The sequence below is a fragment of the Ranitomeya variabilis genome, chromosome 7 (genome assembly GCF_051348905.1).
Source record: "Ranitomeya variabilis isolate aRanVar5 chromosome 7, aRanVar5.hap1, whole genome shotgun sequence".
In the NCBI taxonomy this organism is placed as follows: Eukaryota; Metazoa; Chordata; class Amphibia; order Anura; family Dendrobatidae; genus Ranitomeya; species Ranitomeya variabilis.
Genome location: NC_135238.1, coordinates 155,578,495 through 155,597,319, shown reverse-complemented (window position 1 = coordinate 155,597,319; position 18,825 = coordinate 155,578,495). Strand labels below are relative to the sequence as shown.

Below are 18,825 nucleotides of genomic sequence, written 5' to 3'. Positions count from 1 at the left end.
TGGGCCGGAGGAGAGGTCTTGGGTACCAGATTCGGACATACATGCGGATCGGCTGGTCAGTATGTTTCACCGTCGCCATCTGGACAAGCCGGGTCCTATAAGTCGTGAGGGCCCTGGGGTCCCTCGTAGAAGGCGGGGTACTGTCATGTCGGACGCTATTCACACTAGGGCGTCCGACAGACAGCGATAATTCCACATTCGTCCACTATACGCTCACTGGCGCCGGCTAGACTTTATCCAGGTTGTCCGGGGTTAATCTAGCTGGTAATCGGGTTGGAGGCTGGGTCACGCCCGTGGCCTTTAAATAGTCATTCTGGACTTTGGGCATCGCCGATTATAGCTTGTGTCTTGTGCCTGGTGATCTCGGTCTGGAGTTGTGGTCTAGGAGAAGAAATATCGTATCTGGTGGTGTATTATCCTTTGTCATATTTCTCCTTCCTATATTTGTATTTGTTTTGCCCTGTACACATTATAGTATTTTCCTGTGTGTCTGCGGCGTGGTGCGTTTTTAGTTTTCCCTGTCTGTGCTTTCTGTAGGGGTTGGTGTGTGGTCTAATCACTGGGTGGCGGGTGGAAGTTTCAGCATAGGACTGAAACAGGAGTCAGGGTCAGGCCTGGCGGCCCAGACAAGCACACCATCAGTGTAAATTCTGGGAGAGGGACAGACAGGGTTTTCCCTAGTCTGAGGGATATCGCAGGGGCCCGGGTAATCAGCTGTAGTCTACCCAGTACCCGCATGACATCAGCACCACATCTTCCTGCTTCCATGACAGCTCGTTTGCCTGAAGTAACTTAGCATAGAGGCTGGCAGTCAAGCAGAAAGAGGCCCTAGGTGGGAAATAGAGCTGGAGTGACAGAGACTGCAGATCTAAAAATAGTTATTCATCATCATTTCTATAGATAGAATATTTCCTCTATCCAAATGTATTATTATTGGTAACAATTAAAATAGTCTGAATGTCATCAATGTTTTTATCAGAGTCTCATCACCAGCTGTGATCTTTGTGTCAAACAGCTCTCTGCTGCCCCCTATCGTCCAGACAATTACTCGATTGACCGACAATTAACAAAGGAGGCCACAGGCTGCTTCCACTAATAGGCTGGTTATTGAGGAACTTACAGTGAGTGTTTGGTATATACCCATCTGATTCTAAAGCATGCAATATGTTTATACCTCCATTACGGTCACTGTGACCTCTACAATAACCTAAGACAGATTATTAGACGCACCAGCTGTCTTTTTTTTATATTCAGGCCAACTGGATGCCTGGTAGGTAGCATATGGCAAGAGTTTTTAAAAAGGAATAAAACAATCCAGCATGTACAGTTACATAAAATAAAATAGGTAAAATAAAGGAAAATTACTACATCGATCATAGACATGATTCGGCCTAGAGAGTACTTCTTTTGAAGAATGTCCAGCAGACAGGAATCATGCATACATGATGTCTATTTCTCTACAGGAATCAAGATCATAATTCGGCTTGACCTTTTATGAGTACCTGAGTTAGGCTAGATTGACATTTGCGGTCTGGAGGGCTGCGGATGGCGGCTTAGTTCCTCCCTTCTTCCTCCTTGAAGCCCCGCCTACTCTCCTCCTACTTCTCCATGCATCCTGCGTTACCCTGAGTACCTATCTTTAACATTGGGTACGCAGGGACATGCATTGTATGAGGATGCGGTCGCTGCACACGTCAAATCATTGCATGCTGATGCATCCGCATACAACGCATACAAAGCATGTCCTTGCGTACCCAATGTTAAAGATAGGCGTGCAGAGTAGGCGGAGCGGAGACGAGGCTTCAAGGAGGAAGAAGGGAGGAAGTACGCTGCCATCCGCAGCCCTCCCGACTGCAAATGTGAAACCAGCCTAACACCGACACCCTCCTTGATAACTTCCCATGGGCCGGGTTGTGGGTTCTTCTCAGCCCCTCAGGATTTTAGGAAATTCTTGATTTATGTAACTCCTGATGATCACAGAAGTTTGAGATTGTCACCATATTTTTCAGCGAGTTTTTACCTTTCCCTATAGATTAAGCATGACATGGCTGTTGTCAGTTATCTGGCCACTATGAATTTGGGGCTTAAAGGCATGGGTTACAGTTATGAAAAAACATGCATCTTCTTCCCCAATTAGTCATGAAACTGAAAATGTATGTCCCATTCATACTTTTCTAAGATGTTTGGATGACAAGAATTTGCATCTCTGAAGAACAATAACTATCTTTAAAGGGTGTGAGATATTCGTTTCAATCCTCTCAAAACTTAAGAGGCTTTTCCTGTCTTAACTCTTTGCCCATGCACAATAGACATCCTCGTTCAGTCACCTGGGTGCTATCGGGGTCCCTCACTTCACAAAGTAGCTGCCTGCATGTTAATTAGGATGGTTCACTTCCCTTTGTCTATTGCACAAGCCTATCTCTAGGAGACTTAACCTGTCAGCTCACATTGCAATCTCTTGTCCTGTGCTGCAATTCTGTGTGACAGAGGAGGAGGGGGGTTAAATGTCTCCTGTCTAATGTGGCTTACAGATTTTAATATTTTCTATGACAGTCAGTTCATGTATCTAAAAATCAATAAATACTGCACATTACAAAGCTTCTCCTATTCTTTACAATCTTAATTACAGACAGCATACGGATTGCACGCTGACAATATCTATGTGATTTTCACGGACTTATTGACTGGTATTGGTAATTGTGATTTTAATCCACAGTGCAAATAAAACATGGACATATTTCCATAATTTTATTTGCAGTCATACTGTCCACAAAAGACACGCACATGTGAACAGCCCCGTAGACTATAATGGTTACATGTTCTACCTGTGAAAACCATGGATAGAACACATATATGTATAACAGACGCCTGAATGAGGCCTTAGTAAGTATGCTGCTAATGTCATGTCAATTGACATTATGTGCAGCTGCAGTAAAAATTATTCAACCCCCAATGAAAATTCAGTTTATTAGCAAACTTTTTATTGTTTTCAATAAACCAATCAAATAGCAACAATGTAAATAGATCAACACACATAATAAGTGGTTTCTCCAACTTCAACTCAAAATAACGACTAATCCAGACAGAGAATTATTTACCACTTCATGACAAGGGACTTTAGCACTTAGTTGAGGCCTTTGGCTCAAGGGCAGACATAAGGTGGGTTTATATCACCCAGTTTTGAAGCATTAAACAATCGTAGATCAGTAATTATTTGCTTCTCTGTGGCTGTTTAACCCTTTCACGACGCATACCATTTTTGTTTTTTCGTTTCCGATTTTTCATCCCTTCTTCCCAGAGCCATAACTTATTTTTTGTCCACATAGACATATGTGGGCTTGTTATTTGCAGGACAAGTTATACTTTTGACTGACACCGTTCGTTTTATCACACAGTGTACTTCGAAAACGGGAAAACAATTCCAAGTGCGGTGAAGTTGTGAAAAAAAACAATTCTGACATTCTGACATTGTTTTGGAGAATTGTTTTTATGGTAAAAATTACCATGCAATATGATTTTCCAATACCATGACGGCGATAGCAAATATGTCCAGTTTTTTTTAATCATTTTAGCGTTGACAAAAAAATAAAATTTGGAGTTCTGACTCCATTTTCTGCCACCTTAACATTTTTATTTTTGTCCTACGAAGCTGTATGATAGCTTATTTGTTATGGGGTGAGATGACGTTTTTATTAGTATCATTTGGGGACAGATGTTACTTTTTGATCGCTTGTTACAGCACTCTTTGTAGAATTGTGGCCACAAGAAAAATTTAATTTTGGCGTTCTTGAATTTTTTCCATTTGCGGTGTTTACTGGTCGGGTTAATTGTTTTTATATTTTGATAGATCATACTTTTCTGAATGCGGTGATCTCATATATGTGTATTTTTTTAATATCTTTATTTTCACTGGGGGGAAAGGAGGGTGATATGAACTTTTTTTCATATTTTTTCAAACATTTTTTTTTAATTTTCACTGATTTTGTTAACCCCTAAGGGTATGTGCACACGTAGGTAGGATCTCTGTGGATTTTTCCGCACCTGTTTTTGTAAATCCGCAGGTAAAACGCACTGCGGATTTACTGCGGAATTACCATGGATTTACCGCGTTTTTTGTGCGGATTCCGACTGCGGTTTTACACCTGCGGATTCCTATTATGGAGCAGGTGTAAACCGCAGTGGAATCCGCACAAAGAATTGACATGCTGCGGAATAAACAACGCAGCATTTCCGCATGGTTTTTTCCGCATATGGGCACTGCGGATTTTGTTTTCCATAGGTTTACATGGTACTGTAAACTCATGGAAAACAGCTGCAAATCCGCAGCGTCAAAAACGCTGCGGATCCACAGCAAAATCCACAACGTGAGCACATACCCTTAGGCTTGAAGATACGATCATGCAACCACTTGTACTATATGCCGCAATCCTTTTTTTGGTCACACACTGAGTTAAATTAAAGCATGCTGCCAATTTTTCCTCATGCCGAATATTGTTGAGGAAAAGAAAATGCAGATCTGCTCTGCCTCATTGAAGAAAATTGATCCAAGTGCAATCCCTTTTTTATCAGATTGCACTCGTCAAATTTATACGCTCATGTGAGCGAGCCCTAGGTGTGCCCGTTATATAAAATATGAAGGAAAATGCTTATATAATGACCTTTGTATGGCCACTTTATGTTAAACCAGGGGATTTTCACCTGATTTTGTCTTTACAGAATTCAGATACAGAGAGGGAGATACAACTACAAGACTTCTTCACTGTCGTGCAGTCATCATCCGAATCCAATCTAACACCTATGGGGAATTCTAAAGAGACAAGTTGAGCGTCACTCTCCATCCAGAATCCAAGCTCTAAGAGAGGTCATTCTTGAAAAGCAGAAAGATAGATGTTGCAATATGTTGTCAACTTGTTGATTCCATGCCTAGAAGACTTTGTGCTGTCCTTAAAAATCATGGAGGTCATATAAAATACCAGATGTAGATGTTTTTGATGTGGGATGTATTCATTTATGCTTCAACTAATTTGAGTAAAACTGAACATTTCTAATAAAAGTTATATTATTCAGCTTACTGTCATGTTATGAGTTAAACAATGTTCTATGAAATTCAATATTATCAAAATGTAGAAAATTGTTCTTGTATTCAGTGAGATATTGATTAAATTCTCTCTCATCAAAGGGGTTGTATTCATTTATGCTTAGCACTGCATATGGAAAATAAATTGTTATCACCTATCTTTATAGACAAATTCACAATTTGTATGTATAAAATATATTTCTAAAGATGATTTTTATATTTACTTTGATATTCATGACCTAGTCTTAGGATAGGTGATTAATGTCAGAACTGTAAAGTTCCGATTCCCTACATGCCCACAATCAACTGATTGGTCTGCCTTAGGCCTCTTTCACACGTCCAGATAATTCCGGTACCGGAGAAATTGGTACCGAAGTTATCCGTGTACGTGTGTCAGTGTGCTCACGTGGCACATCAGTGTGGCACAAGTGCGGCATCCGTGTGCCGCCCATGTGCCGCCTGAGGACCACATGGACCGTGCAGGAGAGACAGCGCTACACTAAGCGCTGTCCCCCCTGTGTGGTGCTGAAGGCGGCATTCATCTCTTCTCCCCCGCAGGAGAGAAGAGATGAAAGATCAAGTTTTTGTTATTTTTTGTGAAAAATAAAGTTTGCATGTGACCCAAACCCAGTGCGCCGCCCGGCCCCTTGCAGAAGAAATACTAACCCAGCTCCCGCGATGTCTCCACTCTCTTCTCAGCGCCGGCAGCCTGTCCTGTGTGAGCGGTCACGTGGGACCGCTCATGACAGTGAGAAATATGCGCATATTCATCACTGTAATGTTGCAGTCCGGGTACAATCCAACACATTGGATCACACTCAGACCAATGTTATTCTATGGGGCTGTGCACATGTCATAGTTTTAATTTGAACAGGGCCTGGCCAAAGGAAAAAAATTTTTAAAAATCACTGAATGCCCAAGTTTGATGCAATATTTGGATCGCACTTGGCCATGCAAGTCAATAAGTCTATGTAAAACATTGGACTGCACCTGAATGACATGTGAGTGAAGTCCGATTTCCATGGACTCACACATTGGAGAAGATGGAGACATTTTTTTCTCCATCTTCTCGTCATTTGAGAGAATGGGATTATACTCTGATCAGAGTTTGATCAGAGGGGGATTTGCATAATTGACCAGATTCTCTCGGATGAGAGAATATACAGTTGTCTGCACCTAGCCTTACTCTGACAAGCACTATGTCCTCTTTATTGTTTACCAGGCACAGCTCACATCATATAAAGGCTGCGTCTGGTTGCAGCAGTCTGCAGTTTAGTCCCAGTTAAGTGTTTTGGAGTGAGTTGTAATACTAAATGTACGTGCTGTGCCTAGTAAACAACCGATGGGATGATGCACGTGGCGGAGCACCACAGCTCCGTCAGGCTGCTGATTTGTGGAACTGCCAGAAGACCTTTACTAATCTTACAATGATGACATCCTAAAGTTCATCAATATCAGTGTCCCAGTAAACCCCTTTACAGGTAGTCCTCAACTTACGACGTTGATCTGTTCTTACTCGGCGTCGTAAACCGAATTTTGACGTAAGTCGGAATATACATTCATACAGTACTGTACTGTACCATAATAACAGTACAGTACTGCAAACACTTAGCCTATCCAAACACCTATCCTAACACAGTACCCTACATAATTATCAATAAACATAGGTACAGTAAAATATTGTGCAGTACAGTACATTTAGTAATTAAATACTGTACTGTAAGTGCACTGGTATCAGATGAGTCTAGCTTACGTTTGGGAGGCATAATGTTATGGCGTGCAGGAGTCTCGCTTTCCTCGTGTAACAGGGTACAGTACTGGAATCTAGTTTTCCGCCGCTGCACGTAGTTCGACTTACGCGGTTTTGCATCGGATAAAGCGTCGTGACCACGAAACTACTTAACTCGAGATTGTCGAAACCCGAGGACTAACTGTAATTGTGAGCACAAATAAAGTGAAGAAATAAGATTTTCAGTAGTGTTGAGCGATACCGTCCGATACTTGAAAGTATCGGTATCGGAAAGTATCGGCCGATACCGGCAAAGTATCGGATCTAATCCGATACCGATACCCGATACCAATACAAGTCAATGGGACACCAAGTGTCGGACGGTATCCTGTATGGTTCCCAGGGTCTGAAGGAGAGGAAACTCTCCTTCAGGCCCTGGGATCCATATCAATGTGTAAAAGAAAGAATTAAAATAAAAAATAGGGATATACTCACCCTCTGACGCGCCCTGGACTTTACCGCCGTAACCGGGAGCCGTTGTACCTAAGAATGCGCGCTTGAAGGGCCTTAGATGATGTCACAGCGCTCTGATTGGTCCGTAGCGGTCGCGTGACCGCTACGCGACCAATCACAAAGCAGTGACGTCACCTAAGGTCTTTCAAGCGCTTGAAATACCTTAGAAGACGTCCGCAGCTTCTGATTGGTCGCGTAGCGGTCGCGTGACCGCTAGGCGACCAATCACAAAGCCGTGACGTCACCTAAGGTCGTTCAAGCGCTTGAAACACCTTAGGTGATGTCACGGCTTTGTGATTGGTCGCCTAGCGGTCACGCGACCGCTACGGACCAATCAGAGCGCCGTGACGTCATCTACGGCCCTTCAAGCGCGCATTCTTAGGTACAACGGCTCCCGGTTATGGCGGTAAAGTCCAGGGGCCGCCGGAGAGGTGAGTATATCCCTATTTTTTATTTTAATTCTTTCTTTTACACATTGATATTAATCCCGATACCGATTCCCGATACAACAAAAGTATCGGATCTCGGTATCGGAATTCCGATACCGCAAGTATCGGCCGATACCCGATACTTGCGGTATCGGAATGCTCAACACTAATTATCAGGCAAATCTAAATACTGAATCGTGTCAGCAGGAAGCGTGCGTAAAATGTATAATATTTTAAAGGACAATACAGGTAATAATAAAAATGAATAGATGAGTGTAAATCCTTTCAAAAATACCAGACTTGAAAATGCTCCATAGAGGAGCTGAAATGTAGTCCTGTGAACAACGGCCCGCCAGTAACATTGATTCTTGGGGTACCTTGTTCAGCTACATGCAAAATGAACCTGACCCTAATACCCAAATTAACTTTCGCTTATACATAATATTGCTTGTTTAATGAATGATTAGATGACACCTTTTTTTCAGCAAATTGTGAATCAAGTGTAACAGCACTGCTCCTCAGCACTCCTTCACAAGGGCCTACCGGAGGATTCTCCTGCTCTCCTGTGGGCCAGTCTGAGCCTGTATCTACACAATTGGGCCACATGCACATGGTATCTGGTGAGCTATTTACCTAAGTATTTGTAAGCCAAAATCAGGAGTGGGACAGTCAGAGGAAAAATATAATAGAAACACTTCACCACTTCTGTATTTATCACCCACTCCTGGTTTTGGCATACAGATACTGAGGTAAAAATGTCACCGAATACTCAGCATGTGCACGTGGCCTTACTCTTTAGACACATATTTGGTCTGGGACATCATCACTGCTTCCACTGGACTCCAGTGCCTAGTGGTTAATACGACTCTGTCAGTGAGCTAGCTATGACGGTAGAATTGATACCTCTTGTCTTTTACTGAGCTGATTTATCACTATAAACCGCATCAAGGGGGAGCTGAACCTTCATGTGATCATTCATGATAGATTCTTAGTTAACTCTTTCTGCAGCCAGCATTGGATACTGTAGAACAGAGGTTATAGAATGCAAATGGCACTATTTTTTAAATAAAAGCCTAATTGCAAAAATTAATTTTAGCCCAAAATATATGCATTCAGGTAAAGAAAAATGCCCTGAAGATGTTCATATCCTTATCCAGTGTTCAATTAAAAAAAAAAAGACACAAATGAAAATTAAAAAAAAAAAAACAGTACTCAGTCACCTAGCCAACCAGGTGGGGCAGTGGTCATGTGCCATACTGCTGACATCACCTCTCAGCAATGGGAGCCATGATTCCAATAGTGTTGGACATGACAGCTACAGCCACTGATTGGCAGCAGTAGTCACGTCAGAATCATTTAAATGAAGACTGGCTGTCCCATTAAAGGCTTCACATTGGATTGCCGGGGAGTGATCAGGAAGGAGTGTGTTTTTTGTTTTTTACATCATTTTTTAAAAAATCTTTAAGTAGGATAACCCCTGTAAAATATGTAAAATAATAAAACATGTGTAAACATGATGATGTCTCGATCTTTTCATATCAGATGGACATAAGGAATATTCGACTTAGCCGTGGTTTTTAACATCATCTAGCAAATAATAGGTTAAATCAATTTTTCCATAATGGGTGAGATTGAAAGATCAATTAGTGAGCCCAAAGCAGTCATATGGCTGTCAGATGATCAAAGACAGCAGCAAAGGAGAGACACCACTTCAGACAAAGAACGCTAATGTTCTTCCCGGTTCAGAACGAGGTATGAAGCCAGAGAGGGTTCGGATCAATATTTTACATCACCTCATTGTGTATTGTTTGATATGGTATTGATGGAATAGCTGGAGACGCCGTAATGTTTGTGCATACGCTAGTTACTATAAAAGGCTGTCTTCTTTTACCGGCACTATTCAGGATATTGCTTTGTAATCTCTTTAAGGTCATACAAACCATTCATGATTTTTTTTCAACATACCGGTATATAGGAAACAAGTATTGACATTACCTACAGCCAACAAAGAAAAGCAGCAATTTTCCCTTTTTATATATTTTCTAGTATTTGGCTAACAAAGAGCAAAAGGACTTGAATTTACAAAAAGCAATAATTGCCAATGTTTAAAGGACTAATAATAATAATGAAATAATAATAATAATAATAATGATAATAATAAATGGGGGTCCTATATGAATATTGTTAACTGCATAATTTATTTAAATTCATTGAATAATAAGAACATATACGTGTTCTCATCCAATAAAGTGATTGTATAATCACTTCAATATTTCTGGAACCCTCATCAATCCTTAAAGGGGTTGTCCAGGATTACGGCTCAAGTATACAGTCACTCTATGTGACTGCAGACTTGTGAATCCTCACAGCATGCAATCTGCGTGCTGTCAGAGTTTTCCAGTGCCAATGCAGGAGTGTGACCGCCAGCATGCAATTTGCATACATGCGGTTCCATGCCGACTAAACGTACACGACCTTACTCAATACAAGAGCGAAGCTGGACCTGTCTAGTTGGAATGTGGCTGAAGTATAAAAATCGCATACTTGAGGTCACATGACCGCCTTTCCCCGGCACTAGAGGATCCTGACAGTGTGCGCTGTTGGGATTCTTATGTCTGCAGTCACATAGAGTGACTGCAAACTTGAGCTCCAAACCTGCACAATCCCTTACCTTTTTTAATACACACAGCAGTGCTTGGTGCTGAGTTCAGTTCTTGATGCAATCAGGGGCTCTAGGAGCACAGCTGTGCAGTAACAAGTGCAGCACTAGGAGCGGAATCAGCACAGTGGTCCTTATATTTTCATGATAGGTGGGTGGTCGCAGCAAAATGCCATCTTGTGATAAGATGGGAATAACTTCTTAATAAGATCTGGAAACTCTGTATACTTTCTACCAGGCTTTCATACCAATGTTTGGAGTTTGAGGCTATGTGCACACGTTGCAGATTTCCTGCAGATCTGCAGCTTTTTTTTCCGCACAGAAACGCTGCAGTTCCGCAAGTGATTTACAGTACAATCAATAGCAAAAACAAAATGCTGTGCTAATGGTGTGGAAAAATCTGCACGGAAAACGCAGCAGATTCAAAAAAGGAGCATGTCAATTCTTTTTGCAGATCTGCTGCGTTTCTGCACTCATTCCATAATAGAAATCTGCAGGGGCAAAAAAAGGAAGAAATCCGCACAAAAATCTGCAATGTGAGTGCAGCGCCCCAGAGTCCTGGTCGTTGCAGTACTGTGGCTCCGCCGCTAAGGGGGGCTATGGTACGTCTGATGGCACTGAAGGAGTTCATCTGACCAGGTATCACAGACACCAATACATTTCACAGTCTGGCCTCCAGGGGGAGCTAAGGGTACTATTCATTAGGCCACTCCTCACAGTCTGGTAAAACTGGGGGTTAGGCAGGAAGTTAGAGAGAACGCTGACTGGGTTGGAACCAGGCAACATCTTGTGGCAGAGGGTGTTGTAGGGGAAGATTCGGTAGGGTCCCTGTCAGGGGTGGGATCCTGACAGAGGCCTGGCAATCAGAGAGAAGGCTACGGGACCGCGCCTGCACTTCATAGCGGCGGTGCCCTAAGAAAGGACAAGAAGCGAGATTTATTGTGCTGAGTGAGAAACGAGATCAAAGCAAGGAGGAGAATACCAGTAGGAGTCGTGCTGTAAGATCGAGGCAACATCCTACTGAGGTGCAAACAACCGGCGGCCGGAACGCCGAGGAGGTACAGAGCTCTAAGCCATACTTCAAACCAACGGCAGGACAGTCAGTCACAGGCAGGCTGTCTCACCTAAATCACCTACGCAGACATAGGGGGCAACCTTTGGAGAGGGGCGACTCTAGGGTCCCGGAAGAGCTCCGAGCCTACCCGTCATACGGGTGCGTCCCAAACATAACACCAGGGAGGGACGGAGGATTAGCAGAAGATCATCTAATCGAGTTGTGAGGGAACACGAGAAATAGACACAACAGTTGTGGGGACTATCCCGTAAGCACAGCAGGGGAGGACCACAACACACAAGCGCTAGTAGGAAGGCACAGATTTCCACCTGCAAAGGGAACTCTGGAGGTGCCATCGGAACGGCCGGACTTGCGCAGCCTGGTTAACCGTATTCCGGATTGAGGACTTTGAGACCTTCAGTAAAGAGGTAAAGAGACTGCAACCTGGTGTCCTCGTTATTAACTGCAACCGGCACTACACCGCACTACCAACACCATCCACACCTATTATTTATTTGGAGCGCCCCTCAGCAGGGTCACGGACCGGGCCTAGCCACCGTGACAACCCCAGAGCAGAGACTAAGAGGCCCAGTACCGGGTACCCCTCGGCCCTGCGGCAGTGGGGGCGCTGCATGTGCACATACCAAAGGAAGGCGCAGATTCTGACCTGCGTTTTCTGCCAATAAATTCAAAATCTGCACAGAAAATTCCACAGTCAAATCTGCAATGTGTGCACATAGCCTAAAGGGAACCTGTCAGCAGGATTGTGCACAGTAACCTACAGACAGTGTCAGGTCACCCTTATACTGATTCAAATGATACCTGGGTGATGAAATCTGTCTTGTGGTTGTTGTTTAATCTTTGTTTTCAGTCTTGAGTTAATGAGATTCTTGTGCTCTTGGGCGGCCTATTTTTTAAAGAAAACACCTTCCGCAGGCAAGCGCCGGCGGTGGCGCCTGTGCTGTATCATGATCGCATCTATAATGTGTGTTAATTTTTTTATGGTATACATAAATTAAAAAAAAAAAAAACAGTCACAATAGCAGCGATCCGATAGCTGCTACTGTACAGGCACCGGCAGCGCCATCTTGCTAGAGAATAAAAATTGTCTCCTCCAAGATGGCGCCTCTGGCGCCCGCACTGTAGCATCTATTGGATCTCTGATAGCTGCTACTGCGCAGGTGCCGGCGGCCCCATCTTGCTAGAGAAAAAAAAATCTGACTTTTTTCTTTATTATTTATGTATACCATCAAAAGAAATAATTAAATAAACATTATAGATGTGATCATGCTGCAGTGCTGGCCCTGCCTGCAGAAGGTGATTTTTTTTTTTAAATATATGTATATAATATTCATTATGTAAACTAGGGGGCAGGTCAGTGAGCGATCAGTGACCTGTCAGATGCCATACTGGTGAATACCTAGTCAGAGCACCACATGAAGACCCCCCTACAGGCCGTCCTGGAGCACGGGAACCTCATTAACTCAAAACTGAAAATAAGGATTAAACAAGAACCACAAGACGGATTTTATCACCCAAGGTATCATTTTAATCAGTATAATGGCGCCGACCTGACACTGTCTGTAGGTTACTCAGCACAATCCTGGTGACAGGTTACCTTTAAGAACACCCATTTGCCATATCGACTGATTTAAACTGATATTTGTACAAGTGATCCAAGGGTGAGGGAGAGATAGCACGATTATAATGTCACTTTCCAGCACTGTGGAATATACGAGATACATAAAATAAACATGTTCTACTCATGTCAGAAAAAAACCTTCTAATATCTTCTCACACTTAGCTGCATAATTTTTGTCATTACTTTCTTGACGTGAATTCCAAAACACCATAGCGGGATATTGTAACCCACATACTGCCCATCTCACCCATGACTGCATGTGTGGTTATGTAGGATATGTTCATTACAATCAAGCATTACAGTGTTAGACATAAACACAAGGACCTGGTGAGTGGACTGAAGTGGTTTTCTGCCATAAACAGCTGTGTATGCTCTCATTACGGTGACATAAATCCACTCACAGAGGCTCCAGATGACCCCTTCTAAGTACATTACCGTGTTGTATTGCTTGGTTTTATCCTTTGCTGGTTCACTGCGCTGCAGCATCAATTTCATTGTTAATTATGGGCTAGCAGTGACAGTCTCCTCTCTGGATTACTAAGACTCATTTCGGATGGCATGTATAATAAGCAAGTGTCATGGGCCACCTTAGTCATAGCTAACCCCTTCACTGCACATCTGGACATGCTTTCTATGGATGCAATGCGTAAAGATCTTCATTTTTGGTATGGGACTTTTAAAATGTTTTATTACTACATTTTCTGACATATTTAATAGAACTTTATTGGCGACAATGAGACCACACTAAAGGGAATTTATCAGCAGGACTTCACAGCCCCCTTCCCCAAAAAATATTTATATGAGTATGTAGCTCTTTTAATCTTTTAAAGACAAGTCAAGCAATACCTTACAGTCCGTTCCTCCATTGCTGAGAAATCAGAGTTTGAATTGATTTGCAAATTAAGCTAAAGAGCTATTTGTAGATTTGAAGCCTCTGTCACTCCAGCTCTATTCCCCACCCAGTGCCACCTCCTCCTGCTTCACTGACAGCCTCCATGCTGTGTGACTCCAGGCAACGGAGCCATCATTCACGCGAAAGGAGGCGGCACTAGGAAGGAATAGAGCTGGAGTGACAGAGGCATCAGATCTGCCACAGTTTTTCCAGCCTCATTTGTATAACATTGACAAAATTGCACTTAAGAAAACTATAGCTCATCTCACAAAAAAGACCACATTTAACAAGGCTTATGTAAAAAAAGAAGTTACTATGTATATGTGTGTGTAATGTGTAAATGCACATGTGTAACATCTTAGCATATGACATTTTCACCACTGACAGCAGAAAAGCCAGATTCGCTCCCACCTGTGGCATGCGACTGAGAATCCAACAGTGTCGCATTTTTGCTGCGATAGTCATGCTGCTGTCAAGTCGATATATGATAAATTCTGATTATTGGCCAACCCATATAAGATTGAAGATCAATGGCTTGGCTCAGATGATAATCTATCATTACCTTTCACATTTTTCACAAAAAAACTTTTGTGTAAATGACATCAAGTGGTTTATAGAAGACCAGCACAATCCACTATCACTCGAAACTCTGCTGCCGCATGAATTTCTGTAATAGATATTGATCAGCAAGACTCAAAAGCTCACTTGGGCATCTGGGGAAGGGAATAAAGAATCTTAAAACACTAATTCAAGCAACGTTTTCAGTAGCAGGAAAATGGTTTCACTGTAGGGTGCTTTTAGCAGGCTGCATGTCCTGCTGCTATTCTGCCTGGATAGTTGCTGTTCCTATTTACAGCTACGGTACATTATACAGTACAATCTAAGATTATTACAGAACCCACACAGGCACTCCTGAACATGTATTATTTTACTGTGTGAGAATATTATTTATATATATACTGTATATATATATATACACTCACTGGCCACTTTATTAGGTACACCTGTCCAACTTCTTGTTAACACTTAATTTCTAATCAGCCAATCACATGGCGGCAGCTCAGTGCATTTAGGCATGTAGACATGGTCAAGACAATCTCCTGCAGTTCAAACCGAGAATCAGTATGGGGAAGAAAGGTGATTTGAGTGCCTTTGAACGTGGCATGGTTGTTGGTGCCAGAAGGGCTGGTCTGAGTATTTCAGAAACTGCTGATCTACTGGGATTTTCACGCACAACCATCTCTAGGGTTTACAGAGAATGGTCCGAAAAAGAAAAAAAATCCAGTGAGCGGCAGTTCTGTGGGCGGAAATGCCTTGTTGATGCCAGAGGTCAGAGGAGAATGGGCAGACTGGTTCGAGCTGATAGAAAGGCAACAGTGACTCAAATCGCCACCCGTTACAACCAAGGTAGGCCTAAGAGCATCTCTGAACGCACAGTGCGTCGAACTTTGAGGCAGATGGGCTACAGCAGCAGAAGACCACACCGGGTACCACTCCTTTCAGCTAAGAACAGGAAACTGAGGCTACAATTTGTACAAGCTCATCGAAATTGGACAGTAGAAGATTGGAAAAACGTTGCTTGGTCTGATGAGTCTCGATTTCTGCTGCGACATTCGGATGGTAGGGTCAGAATTTGGCGTAAACAACATGAAAGCATGGATCCATCCTGCCTTGTATGGAGCATCTTTGGGATGTGCAGCCGACAAATCTGCGGCAACTGTGTGATGCCATCATGTCAATATGGACCAAAATCTCTGAGGAATGCTTCCAGCACCTTGTTGAATCTATGCCACGAAGAATTGAGGCAGTTCTGAAGGCAAAAGGGGGTCCAACCCGTTACTAGCATGGTGTACCTAATAAAGTGGCCGGTGAGTGTACATGCTCCTGCTGGCCCATAGGGGAATAGGGGAATCCCCAGTGGGCCCCTGTGCAAATATGGGCCCCATCCCCACTATATGGAAAGTACTTGGCATAATTCACATGATTTACTGTGTAGAGAAAAAAGCAGCATCTCACTACCTAGTTTATTATTATATAGCGATAAAGGTAAATTTGTGAATGAGGGTAGTGTAATATTTGCATGCAGGTGAAAAGTGGGCCCCCAAAGTCATTGTTACTGGTGGGCCCTTGGCACCCCAGTCCAACACTGTATATATATATACACTACTGTTCAAAAGTTTAGGGTCACCCAGACAATTTTGTGTTTTCCATGAAAACTCATACTTTTATTAATGAAATGAGTTGCCAAATTAATTTAAAATGTAGTCCAGACATTGACAAGGTTTGAAAAAAAGATTTTCATTTGAAACTAGATGGTGGCCCGAATCTATCGCATCGGGTATTCTAGAACATGTATTGAAAACACACAAAAAAGTAAGTGATTTTTTGGGTTTTCAAGTCTCTTGGTGGTGCGAACATGTCTCTACGGGCTTGTTCACTGTGCGCGCAGCTCATGTGTTCTGGTTTTACATAATTGTTTTCTTGTGTCCACAAGACTGGGGAGGCCTCCACTACTCTTTCTTTGAGATGTGCGCACAGTAGCCGTTCTGTCCAGCGTGTCCACATGGACATTCCTTTTCTGAATCCTGCTCATACAGGTATTGTACATATTACCAGGTTTTAAATACATAAGATAGGGATAACATACATTAGTTAGGACTGCTCTGATATGGGTATACCTTGACGTTTGGTAGAGCGGCTTAATATACATTTTTTGCAAAAAACGTATCAACCAAATACTCTGTTTTTTCCATCTTTTTACTAGCAATTGCTGTCCACTGTGATTTTTATGGAAACAGAGTGTTTTTGGTTTTACTCTGCTTTTTTGTGTTTTCAAGTCTCTTGGTGGTCTGAACATGTCTCTACGGGCTTGTTCACTGTGCGCGCAGCTCGTGTGTTCTGGTTTTACATTCTAGAATATGTATGTAGTTTATTTAGGAAGATTTAAGAATAATGCAATGAATACACAGGATTTTCCAGGTAAAATATATACATTATCATTAAATCATTAAATTTTATTGCTCATAGAGCCCACGTAGTATATTGCACAGCCCACGTAGCATATAGCACAGCCACGTAGCATATAACACAGCCACATAGTATATTGCACAGCCCACGTAGCATATAACACAGCCCAAGTAGTATATAGCACAGCCCACGTAATATATAACACAGCCCACGTAGTATATAACACAGCCTAGCGTAGTAAATAGCACAGCCACATAGTATATAAAACAGACATGTAGTATAAAGCACAGCCATGTAGTATATTGCACAGCCATGTAGTATATAGCACAGCCCACGTAGTGTATATAACACAGCCCACGTAGTTTATAACACAGCCCATGTAGCATATGGAGCGCCCCCACGTGTAAGGACAATGGGGTACTCGGTACCGGGTCTATCTCTCTCGGTTCTGGGGATGTCACTGTGGCCCGACCCGGTCCGTGGCCCTTCTGAGGGGCATCCACTTAAAGGAGTAGTTGTTTGTACGGTGTTCGTGACGCCACCTCTGGTATTCGGTCAGGGTGACCGACGCTGCTAAGGGTCCGCTGGTGTGATGGAATGGCAGCTAGATGATATACCTTCCCACAGGTGAAGTATGTCCCCAGGGCTTCGCAGTTGTCTAGGTGGTGATGATGGACGTTGTAAGGCGCAATGAATAACGAGGACACAAAGGTTGCAGTCTCTTTACCTTTTACTGAAGACTTCAGAGTCCACAGTCCAGAGTACCGTTCACAGGGCAGGCAGAGTCCTGCCGGTCCAAAGGCACATCCAGAGGTCCCTTATCCAGGTGGAAATCAGTAGCCTTCCTACTAGCGCCTGTGTGTTGTAGTACCTCCCTGCTGAGCACCACGGGATAGTCCTCACAACTTTCGTGGATGTTTCTGATGTTCTCTCTCTCTCTCTCTGTCCCCCAGATGATATGGATAGGACAACCCGTATGACGGGGTAGGCCTGGAACTGTCCTGCCGGTCTCTGAAGTAATGCATAGAGCCTATTACTTCCTCGGTGTTCCGGCCACCGGCTACGCGCCTCAGAAGGAGGCTGCCGATCTTGGGGCAGAACTCCTCCCGGTATTATCTCCTTGTGCTGTGACTTTGTTTCTCACTCTCCACAATATACTTCACTTCGTGTCCTTTCTTAGGATGCTGCCGCAATGAAGTGCAGGCGCAGCTCCGTAACGTTCTATCTCGTGCTTGGCCTCTGTCAGGATCCCACCCCTGACAGGGACCCTCTGTCTGCAGCTCAGATGTTCCTCCTTTCCCCCTGTCTGCCTGACAGGTCCTCTCTGGGTCTAACCCAGGCAGCTTCTGACTGACTTCCTAACCAACCCACCAGTTTTACCCGTGTGTGAGGAGTGGCCTAGTAGATAGAACCTTTGCTCCCCCTGGTGGCCTGGAGTGTGAAGTGTAGTGTGTTGTGAATTTACTTTTTGGCTCCCTCTAGTGGCTACTAGTGATTTGACTCTGGGTTTGTCAGTCATTCATTTTATGCTCACCTGGGTCGTTAGGTCAGGGGTGTTGCTATATAAGCTCCCTGGACCTTCAGTTCAATGCCTGGCAACGTTGATATCAGAGCTAATCTGTAGTGCTCTTGTCTACTGATCCTGGTTCCTGCTTGATTAAGCTAAGTCTGCTTTTTTGCTTTTTGCAATTCGTTATTGTTTGCATTTTTTGTCCAGCTTGTATATTATCTGTATCCTGACCTTGCTGGAAGCTCTAGGGCGGCTGGTGTTCTCCCCCCGGGCCGTTAGACGGTTCGGGGGTTCTTGAATTTCCAGCGTGGATTTTTTGATAGGGTTTTTGTTGACCATATAAGTTATCTTACT

At 43.2% G+C, this 18,825-nt stretch overlaps 1 long non-coding RNA gene across 1 annotated transcript in view; it reads left to right on the top strand.

Moving 5' to 3' along the window:
• LOC143785700 (uncharacterized) overlaps window positions 1–5,011 on the top strand; it is a 53,877-nt gene extending 48,866 nt beyond the window's left edge. The window contains exon 3 of the long non-coding RNA XR_013218053.1: window positions 4,717–5,011. This is a non-coding gene — a long non-coding RNA (uncharacterized LOC143785700). The remainder of the gene's footprint in view (window positions 1–4,716) is intronic.
• The last annotated feature ends 13,814 nt before the right edge of the window (window positions 5,012–18,825 follow it).